This window comes from Otolemur garnettii, unplaced genomic scaffold (assembly GCF_000181295.1).
Source record: "Otolemur garnettii isolate 467f Iridium unplaced genomic scaffold, OtoGar3 scaffold00090, whole genome shotgun sequence".
Taxonomy (NCBI): Eukaryota; Metazoa; Chordata; class Mammalia; order Primates; family Galagidae; genus Otolemur; species Otolemur garnettii.
Genome location: NW_003852485.1, coordinates 3,805,611 through 3,816,238, shown reverse-complemented (window position 1 = coordinate 3,816,238; position 10,628 = coordinate 3,805,611). Strand labels below are relative to the sequence as shown.

General features: G+C 39.0%; 1 protein-coding gene and 1 pseudogene across 2 annotated transcripts in view; both read left to right on the top strand.

Moving 5' to 3' along the window:
- Positions 1-10,628, top strand: part of COBLL1 (cordon-bleu WH2 repeat protein like 1) — a 161,651-nt gene that overhangs the window by 112,002 nt on the left and 39,021 nt on the right. The window lies entirely within an intron of this gene.
- On the top strand, positions 2,426-3,276 carry LOC100959455 (annotated as a pseudogene). The gene has a single exon (XR_154109.3). The product of XR_154109.3 is annotated as a 40S ribosomal protein S3a pseudogene (transcript).

Below are 10,628 nucleotides of genomic sequence, written 5' to 3'. Positions count from 1 at the left end.
TTTTTTTTCTTTTTTTTTTGCAGTTTTTGGCTGGGGCTGGGCTTAAACCCACCACCTCCAGCACAAGGGGCCGGCGCCCCACTCCTTTGAGCCACAGGTGCCACCCTGGTTTCTCTGTTTTTAGTAGAGATAGAGTCTTGCTTTTACTCAGGCTGATCTCAAATACTTGAGCTCAGCCAATCCACTCGCCTTGGGCTCCCAGAGTGCTAGGATTATAGGTGTGAGCTGCAGCACCTGGCCCATTTAAAGTCAGTTTTAAAAGAGTCAGCATTTTTCTTAGTTCTTCATGATTGACACTGATTTCATCACAAATACTCATCAAAATTTCTTCTCCAATTTGCCAGTTCTCCTTTCTATAGCCATCTTCTCTGTTTCCCATCAATCAGCTTCTGGATTCTTTAGATATTATTTTTAGACCTTAATGACTCCAGCATCAGAATCATGATTTTCCTCTCTTTCCTGTCACCCATTATAATTATTTTGGACTCTTCCACATGCCACCCTGAGTTAACTGTTCTTGTTTCCATAGGTCTGGAAACCTAGATCCATAGTCAGCCGCCTCTGTCCACCAGGTATTATTGGTGGGATCTCAGCCCTTTAAAACCATCCCATTCTCAGGTCTTAAGGTTCCTTCTTTGGACAAAGCCTCTAAACATCTAGCTTACCCATTTGTTCTTAACTGCATTTGTTCTTCCTGTTTCTTATTAAGTCTAATTCGTGCGTTTGTTCTTCCTGTTCCTTATTAAGTCTAATTCGTGTCTGCTCTTTAGGTTGCTGCATTCTTCTTCATGTCCCAGTTTTCTTCACCTCTAATTTTTTTTATACCTAAAAGATGATTCTACCTCAGTCTTCTCTCCTCCATCTGTGCTTACAAGAGCTCTCGATTCTTCTCCCTCTCCTGACCACCCAGCACATATACTTCCCAGGTCCCTAAACCTGAGTAATTTTTCTTTAATCAGCTTTTTGTTTCTGGGTCTTAACTGTTGTTGAATTGCTACAGTTTTCTTATCTATGAACGTGTATTATAGCTGAATTGTTGGGATTAAATAAGACATCACATATGTCCAGGCCTAATGAAACACTGTCAGTGCCTGACACATATTGGCTTTCTCCATTTTTTTCCCTGGGAACTCCTTTTCTTAACCTTGGACTCTCTCCATTTACCTTGCACCCTTAGATTCATCTGGCTAACTACCTCTGGGGTGGGGGAAAAAAAAAGAGAAAAGAATTCAAACTACCAAGCCTGAAGACTGAGATACCTTGTTTTCTTCTCCAAAGTTAAGTGGGCTTTCCTGTCACCTACTCTGCTTTGTATTAATATATCTTAGGCTTCACCACGTAACACTGTCTAGAGATAATCTACTTCTTCACCTTCACACTGGCATGAACTTCCCCCAAACCCTCTTATAAATTACCACCCTCACCTTCATTTTGTCCAGTTAGCTAAGGTAGCTCAATTGGTATATTTTATACAATGGCTCCCTGATTTCCCAAGAATCACTGTTGTCGCTGGCATACAAATTCTTTTGACATTTTATGCCATGGATATTATATTTTGTCCTTTGCATACATAATTTATATGTATGTTGTATTTTCTTAAACCATAAAAGTTGTGAGGACATCATTACTTTTCTTCATAGTGCTTAGCACAATTTCAAGCATTGTAGTAGACCTTTAATAAGTTTATCAAAATGAATATATGTGCATGGAGATAGGAACGTAAATGGTGCTTTGAAAAGGCTTTTGGAATGGGCCCTAGTTGTTTTCCCAGTATCTTTTAAGTAAAATCATTTTCTTCAGATACAGAACAAAGTAAGAATTCCCAGAATGAGAAACCCCAAATTCTGATTACTTTTAAAATTTTGTTTAGGGCTAAAGAGTTTTTTCTGAAAGTAGAATTTATTAGATATGTGTTTTTACTATGATGTTTGATTTAGGAACTTTGTTCTTCAATAGTTTTATCACTAAGAGACTTACAGGTCAGGTGCAGTGGCTCACACCTGTAATCCCAGCACTCTGGGAGGCTGAGGTGGGTGGATTGCCTAAGTTTACACAGTTGCAGATCAGCCTGAGCGAGAGCGAGTCTCTGTCTCTAAAAATAGCCAGTCATTGTGGTGGGTGCCTGTAGTCCCAGCTACTTGGGAGGCTGAGGTAAGAGAATCATTTGAGCCCAAGAATTGAAGGTTGCTATGAGCTATGATGCCCAAGCTCTTCAAAGTGTGAGACACTGTCTCAAAAAAAAAAAAAAAAGGATGACTTATGGGTGCAGTGACTAATGTTTTTTTATGGGGTGACCATAAAGTTCATGTACAAATTAAGATAGTAGAAAATAGTAGCTGTTTTAAATTGCACATCTGGCTACCTTGCATTAATGGTTCAAGATTTAAAGTAGTTGTGTGGCCCTTTTGGCTCGCTGAGCACCGTCATGGTGGTCAGCAAGAACAAGCGCCTTACAAAAGGCAGCAAAAAGGGAACCAAGAAGAAAGTAGTCAATCCATTTTCTAAGAAAGATTGGTATGATGTGAAAGCACCTGCTATGTTCAATATAAGAAATATTGGGAAAACACTAGTCACCAGGACACAAGGAACCAAAATTGCATCTGATGGCCTCAAAGGTCGCGTGTTTGAAGTGAGTCTTGCTGATCTGCAGAATGATGAAGTTGCATTTAGAAAATTCAAGCTGATTACTGAAGATGTTCAGGGCAAAAACTGCCTGACTAACTTCCATGGCATGGATCTTACCCGTGACAAAATGTGTTCTATGGTTAAAAAATGGCAGACTGTGATTGAAGCTCATGTTGATGTTAAGACTATACCGATGGTTATCTGCTTCGTCTGTTCTGTGTTGGTTTTACTAAAAAACACAACACTCAGATACGGAAGACCTCTTATGCCCAGCACCAACAGGTTTGCCAAATCCGGAAGAAAATGATGGAAATCATGACCAGAGAGGTGCAGACAAATGACTTGAAAGAAGTTGTCAATAAATTGATTCCAGATAGCATTGGAAAAGACATAGAAAAGGCATGCCAGTCTATTTATCCTCTCCATGATATCTTCGTTAGAAAAGTAAAAATGCTGAAGAAACCCAAGTTTGAGTTGGGAAAACTCCTGGAGCTTCACGGTGAAGGTCGTAGTTCTGGAAAAGCTACTGGGGACGAGACGGGTGCTAAAGTTGAGCGAGCTGATGGATATGAACCACCAGTCCAAGAATCCGTCTAAAATTCAGGCTTTTAATAATGACAAATAAAGAATCCTATTTGTGAAAAAAAAAAATAAAGTAGTTGTGTGATTCTGAATATCACAGGGATGTTATTCTAGATATTTTAGAGGCTGATTAGAGATATCTTAATACTGTGATTAGGGCTATCTTGAGTATTATACCTATTTCTGGCCCATTGTTCAAAAATGTCTAACAATAATGACAACAAAAAGACATATTAAAATAGAAATATATGTTCTATTCCTAAAATATGTGAGCTACCCAATATGAAGATTCATAATGGACACGGCACCAGTAGCTCAAGTGGCTAAGGCGCCAGCCATATACACCAGAGCTGTAGGGTTCGAATCCAGCCCGGGCCTGCCAAACAACAATGACAACTACAACCAAAAATTAGATGGGCATTGTGGTGGGCGCCTGTAGTCCCAGCTACTTGGGAGCCTGAGGCCAGAGAATCACTTAAACCCAGGAGTTAGAAGTTGCTGTGAGCTGTGATGCCACAGCACTCTACCCAGGGTGACTGCTTGAGACTCTGTCTCAAAAAAGAAAAAAATATTCATAATGACAGAAGTAACATTTCTTCATCCCTTGTTGCCACTGTATCAAAGGAATAGGACAAATTTCAACAGAGTGACACAAGAATTTAGCAGAGGGCTAAAGAAAGTCATTTTAAATAAGTTTAAATTAAGTTCATGAAGGTTTCTTAAATAGAGTTCCATATGTCACTCTGCAGCATCTCTGATACAATTTTTTGAGACCGTCTTTTCTGAATTTGCCTATTTCTTGCATATTTATTTGATATGATTATTTATTGTGCCTTTACTGTGAAGAATAGTGTCAAAATTAGACCCAGATATGTATTTAGAAAACTGAAGTGTTTCAATTAACATTTCAGAAATACTTCCCCCCCTCTCCCAAAACGTGTCCTTGAGGAGGATTTTTAGAAAGTCTACTTCTGTCTTGTCAGGCATCTCAGGCAGAGGTCTGCTTCACTTGCAGGAATCTGATCACACAGCGCTCCCTGCAGAGGAATGCTCTTGTTTGTGCCTTGATTTTTCCCAAAGAGCTTAGTCAGACTGGGGAACAAAGTCAGGTCAGAAGTGACCGTTTACTTTATGCACAGGTGGTAACTAAAATCTTGTTATTCTGAATTAGGTTGATAGCCTTCCGCTGGCTCAACCATTTTCGGTACCAGAGCTTAGCAATGCCTTGTCTTTAATGACCTGAAGTTACCCTGTCTCTACCAGCTTGCCTTTGTGAGCCCTTGCTTATGTTGAAGGTAGCTCTAATCCTAACTTGAAACTCTTGGACATTTCTGTATAGCTTATTATCATAGATGATTGGATTGAAGAAAAGAATTAAAGTATTTTATATATAACATATGGTACTCTAGTATACATTTGTGTATGTCTATGTGTATGTGTGTTGGGTCCCATCAGGGGTGCCACTTGGGGCCCAGGACTAGGCAGGTCTCTGGCCCGGTATATCTATGGTGTAGTTGTGGACCACTGTGCTGTCTTGCTTGGGAACAATTACCCTTAGGTGCCTGAGGGCTATTCACCTTAGCAGAAGGGAGAGAAAGAGAAAGATAGTCTGTGAGGGATAGAAACAGACTTAATAGGAGAGTAAATCTTAGCAGTCTTCTTAGACAGGCCCCGGGCAGGGGCCATCCAAGCAGGAGAAGTGGAAGATCTTGTCAGTAAACAACCGGTGGCTGCTTGCTCCCGACTGCCTTCTCCTGCAGCTTCTTATACACATGATCCTGTGGCCACTCGCACCACAGGTGTCGTGACTGCCAGTCACTGATGTTCTCATCTCGTGAGCTCTCATGTTAGGAGAGCCGAATCCCTCCCCCATGCCCTTATCACCAAGGTGTTCCATTACTGAGGTGTTAACAGTGTTTAGAATTACTGAGTGCTCCGAGCTTTGCTCTCACTTCTCCTGTCCATGAAGCTATATGGTCTGCTACATATGTGTGTGTATATACGTGTGAGCACACATACACATATATAGGTTGAGTAGCTGAAATCCAAATTGCTCCAAAATGGGTCTGGTGAGGTAGTTCGTGCCTGTAATCCTAGTACTCTGGAAGGCTAAGGTGGGGAATCACGTGAGGTCAGGAGTTTGAGATCAGGTATAGCAAAGCAAGACCCTGTCTCTACTTAATAAAAAAAAAATAGAGGTGCAGGGTGGCATGCATCTGTAGTCCCAGCTATATGGGAGGCTGAGGCAGGAGGATCTCTTGAGCCCAGGAGTTTGAGATTGCTGTGAGCTAGGCTGACACCATAGAATTGTAGCCCAGGTGACAGAGCGAGTCTCTGTCTCACAAAATAAAAAGCTCCAAAATCCTCAATCTTTTGAATGCTGACGTGATTCTAAAAGGAAATGCTCACTGGAGCCTTTCATATTTTGGATTTCAGAATGAAGGATGTTCAACTGCTATAATGCACATATTCCAAAATCCGAAGACCTCCAAAATTGGAAATATTTTTGGCCCCAAGCATTTTGGATTAGGGATGTACAACGTGTGTGTCTGTGATTTATATAACCGGTCGGGTAAACATCCTTTTTCATCAAAGCAGCTCTTTGCCCTTTTAAAAGTTGTCATTAAAGGATACTACTTTTAGAGAATAAGGTGGCTGTTCTCCTCAGGAAATGCCATACTTTGCAATAGCAATTTTGATGGTATTTGCTACTTTTTTTGGAAAAAGTTCCTTTTTAATGAAAATGAGTTTATAGTCCAAAGAACTGTAATAGAATTGCATAGAATAAGGAACAGTATCAGTTCATTTGTATATCACGCTAGGTCTTTATTTTATAGTTAGGTATCTGTTTGTTTATTCCTCATGGTGTTAGTTTTAGTTTTTGTGTCCTCTTTGGTATATATTTTTAAAGCACCATGCTTGGGAAATTTGATAAAAGATTAACATTAATCCTTTCTGTTAGTGAACAGGGAGAGGAATTTATTGCTCTATTTCTACACTTTTCTCTCCTACAAGGAGAAGGAAGGAATACCACTATACCAGAAGAGGATATTTCCCTCTTTTATGCCCCTACCAAAAATAGGATTTGATTTGAGCGAATCTGAGGGTACTATGATTGAAAACACAAAGAAGGCACAGAACTTGAAGCTAAAGTCTCAACTACAAGTCATAGTTGGCCCCAAACTTGCAGTGTGATCTCATGCAACTCATCTCAACTCTCTGGTCTTTTCCAGTAAAATGACCCAGAAATATGTTGCACGTGACTCGTGTCCTGATTTGCCTGTCTGGGGCCACCAGTTTGTAGCAGTTGAGAGCCTATCATTTTGATGGGCGTAGGGTGGCTCAGTTATGGAACTCAGAAACATTTTATATGGAGTACAGCGCCACCTATTGGGAAAAAATTGATTATGAAAAATGACAAGATAAAGCTGATCAAAGGGGATTTTGTTTAAAAAAAAAAAAAGACAGTAAAACATATATAAGTATAAATCTCAGAAGAATTTCTGAAGTTCACACCATACTTACATTTATTGAAATATGTAAAATGATGACAAAATGCGTGGGAAAATACATGATAGGCTATTTAATTTAAAAAAGCACTGCTAAAAATTTATAGCATGGCACAAATCATGATTAACCCCACAAGAATGCCTAAATTTTGGTTTAGATCCTATTCAGCTGTAGCTATTTAAAACAAAAGTTGAATTTTTTTCTTTTTTTATTTCAGGTTAATTTGGGGGTACAAAGAATTAGGTTAGAATGTTTGCATTTGTTAGGTAGAGTCCCTATTGTTGTTGTGTCCAAAGTTGAATTTTTAAATGTTGAAGTATTTAAGTGTAACAGTACTGCTTGGGTGTTTAATTGTGGGACCAGAAAATCCTATAATCTAAGCCCTGGTCCCACCCTTTGTCCCCTACAGCCTCTGCTGGCTAACTGCTCCCCTGGTTGGAAAAGGAATGACAGTACCCACAAAAGTTCTCTGAATGTTGTTCCTAGGAGTTCAGGAAAGCGCTTCCCTTTGCTTTCTTTTTTTTGAGACAGAGCCTCAAGCTGTCCCCCTGGGCAGAGTGCTGTGGCATTACAGCTCACAGCAACCTCCAACTCCTGGGCTCAAGCGAGTCTCCTGCCTCCGCCTCCCAAGTAGCTGGGACCACAGGCGCCCGCCACAACGCCCGGCTATTTTTTGGTTGCAGCCGTCATTGTTGTTTGGCGGGTCCGGGCTGGGGATTCGAACCCGCCACCTTAGGTGTATGTGGCTGGCGCCTTAGCCGGTTGAGCTATAGGCGCAGAGCCTCCCTTTGCTTTCCTGGCAACTATTATCTTGTAACAGTGATCTTTTTTAATTTTAAATTTTTATTACAAATGCAAACATTGGACATTTTAGAAGTTGAACCAAAAAAGTTGAAGCCAAAAAAGTTATAACATGTCATTATTAAGCAGGCAGGATATTAATAACATTTAACATTGTGGGATCTAACCTTTACATTTGCACACATCCCTATATATGCATTTTTTTTACACCAATATGGCATTATATTGTACATGCTGTCTTGTAACCCAATTTTTTTCAGTTAATAATTTACAACTTTCATATCAATAAGATTTTATCTTATCTTTTGTCCATATTCAACTTGCCACAATTACAGCAAAATATATTTGTAGTAGTTTTTTTTTTTTGGTAAATATTGTATGTATTTTTTAGTAGACATATTTTTAAGTCATGGTTTTTATGAAGGTAATTAATTGATAGTTCAGAATATAACCACTGAAGATAAATGACCAGATAGACCTTAAAGTGGTGACTTTCTAAATTTTTTTTTCACTTTCAGTAAAGTTTTTATTATGTAAGAACTTTTATCAGTTTAGTAATGATCTGATCTGTTATTTTCAAATCTTAATTCTGTGTTACTTTTTTTGAAATGTTTCTTGTAGCATAATTCAATAAACATTCTCAACTTCAAGAATAGGTTTGGTTTTTTGTTACCAATACACTTCATTTTTTACACATATACATAATTAAAGAGCATTGTTTTATTCCTGAACTCATTACTGAGGTAGGTGGGTTAATATAAGAAGGGTAAATATTAATAGCAGAGAATGTTCTAGAATTTTCATATTACCTTTAATAAGTTCAACTGGGTTGTTGGTGTATATAGATATTTGTAAGGTACTGAGAGAAACAATTCAACTCAACTCAGTTTTGAGAATTTATTGAAATTGTGTAAAATACTTTGTCATATACTATGGCATATCTAAAGCCATAGTAAGGAAGAATGTTATTCTTAGAGTTCAATCAAATGCTCAAAATCCATCTATTCATAATCAGTTACCGTTTTGTACCTCTCATTTTCCTAGAACAGTCCCTGTCAAACCTGTTAGCCCAGAGTAATTACTAATAGCACCACTTTCAGTCCCAGGTGTCCCAGATTGGGTGATAAGTTACGTAGCCACTGTATTGGTGGGTGATTTTGTTTAAACAGCTATATGATGTGTAAGTTCACCAAGGCAATTTTGGGCACCTCGCTAACCTGAAACCTGTTCAGTGATCAGCATTTTCAATACCAAATTAGATGATTAAAACACAGAAATGGCTGTGTTGTCTTACTCAGCAAGTAACAAAACAAGGGCTAGCTTATACCTACTATGTTAAGAATGCAGAAATCACCACCATAGGATTTAGAAGTGGTTAAATGAGGTTAGCAGTATATGGACTTAGCCTGTTCCAGACCATTTTCCCCATTCTGATTGACAGCATGTTCAGTGTGCAGGCACATGGTATGCAGCTGGAGCATACTAGATTGGGGGGGGGAGAGGAAATTGTTAATCCTGACTGTTCCCCCAAATTCTATGTGTGCTCTGCGTAATCCAGTCATATAGTCTCTCTAACCTCGATTATTTTCCATAAAGTAGGAGTAGCTTTGGTAGTGGTTGTGGGCTTAGATGAAATTAATATGAGGAATTATTATTTATTTCTGAAAGGAAATGGGAAATCACATAGAGCTTTATTCATTTCAAAGAGTTTTTGAAGAAGTCTTAAAAGTATCTGCCGTCCAGGAAATTATTACTTAATGTTGCAAGATAAAAAAATTATAAGTAATGCACTAAACCAGAATACAAAGTGATGTGGTGCTATAGAGAAGAGGCTAATTTTATTTGAATGAATGAGGAAATGGTGATCAAGTTCAACTGATCCTTTAACAATTTGCCTCAGTTTTCAGGTGGATTGTTCACCTGTGGTCTTGCCTTAGGAAGCAGGAAGACAGATATCTTTTTTGTGGTGATCCTGTGGTTGTATCTATTAGCCAACTGCTGTTGGGCACATCAGCTCAGGATGATTATCCCAAACCAAAACTGTTGTCTTTGGCAGTAGTAGTTTGGCATCCGGGTGTCTAATGCTCAGTGACTATAGTCAAGAGATGATTTGGTTTTCCATGGGTGTACTCTGTGTGTGGTGAATACCAGCAACAGTCCTTTGTTGCACGCCCTGCTTAAAACTTAGTATCTTATTTTTGTAGCATTATAGCTGCTTTATGGTGGAGCTAGACAGTAATTCCCTCTCTGTTCAGGGTTCTCTCTTCTATGCTTTAATGCTGAATGCTGAGGCTTCCATTAAATACTTCAAGCATTAAAACCGGTCTGAGGCTGTTTTGTAAAAAGTCTTAGCTCTGTGCAGAGTTTGTGTCTCACCTCTGTGTGAAGATGACATGGTTATAGGTACACATTTATTAATATAAAAAAACCAAACAGAGCTTTCGCAAAATGTTTTCTTTTCCTTAAAATATGGGAATCTCCTTCCAACAGTTATGCTTTCTAGGATGTCAGTTGCCATACGGAGATCTTAGTTGTGTGTGTGTTGTTGTATGCTGTCTGCTGTGTGTTTGAGCTCATTGACTTACAGAATTGCCAGAAAGAATCACTGGTTTTTTCTAAATTTCCTATTCATTAATATTGCCCTCACTATGTGTGTGACATTTTAATTCTGGGAATTAAAATAACTAAAGTATGGTCCTGCCAGAGAGATGTTCACAGCTAGGTATAAGTGGGACCCAGATAACATCTTGAGATCACTTTGATCCTGAAGATCCAGATAAGACGGGTCCATTCCTGTGGAAAGTTCAATCTCCTTTGTAATCTTATTATAAATTCCCAAGAGTTTTATGTTCTTGGGGCTCCCTCTGGCTCTGATTGTAGCTTACCAACTCTAGATTATTGTTTTTCTGTTTTTACCTTTTGAAATTTCCTTTCTTGCCTGATTTGACTCTTCCCAAAGCTATTAGGATTTCAATGTGTGAGGGTTTTTGAGTCACCAGAGAGAGGCTCATGAACACATCACAGACCAAGCCATTTAAATTTGCGTTCTCGGCCTCCTGTTTGGTCCTGTCAGCCACACTGCCACTTGGTAGTGTCCCTGCAGTCCTGAC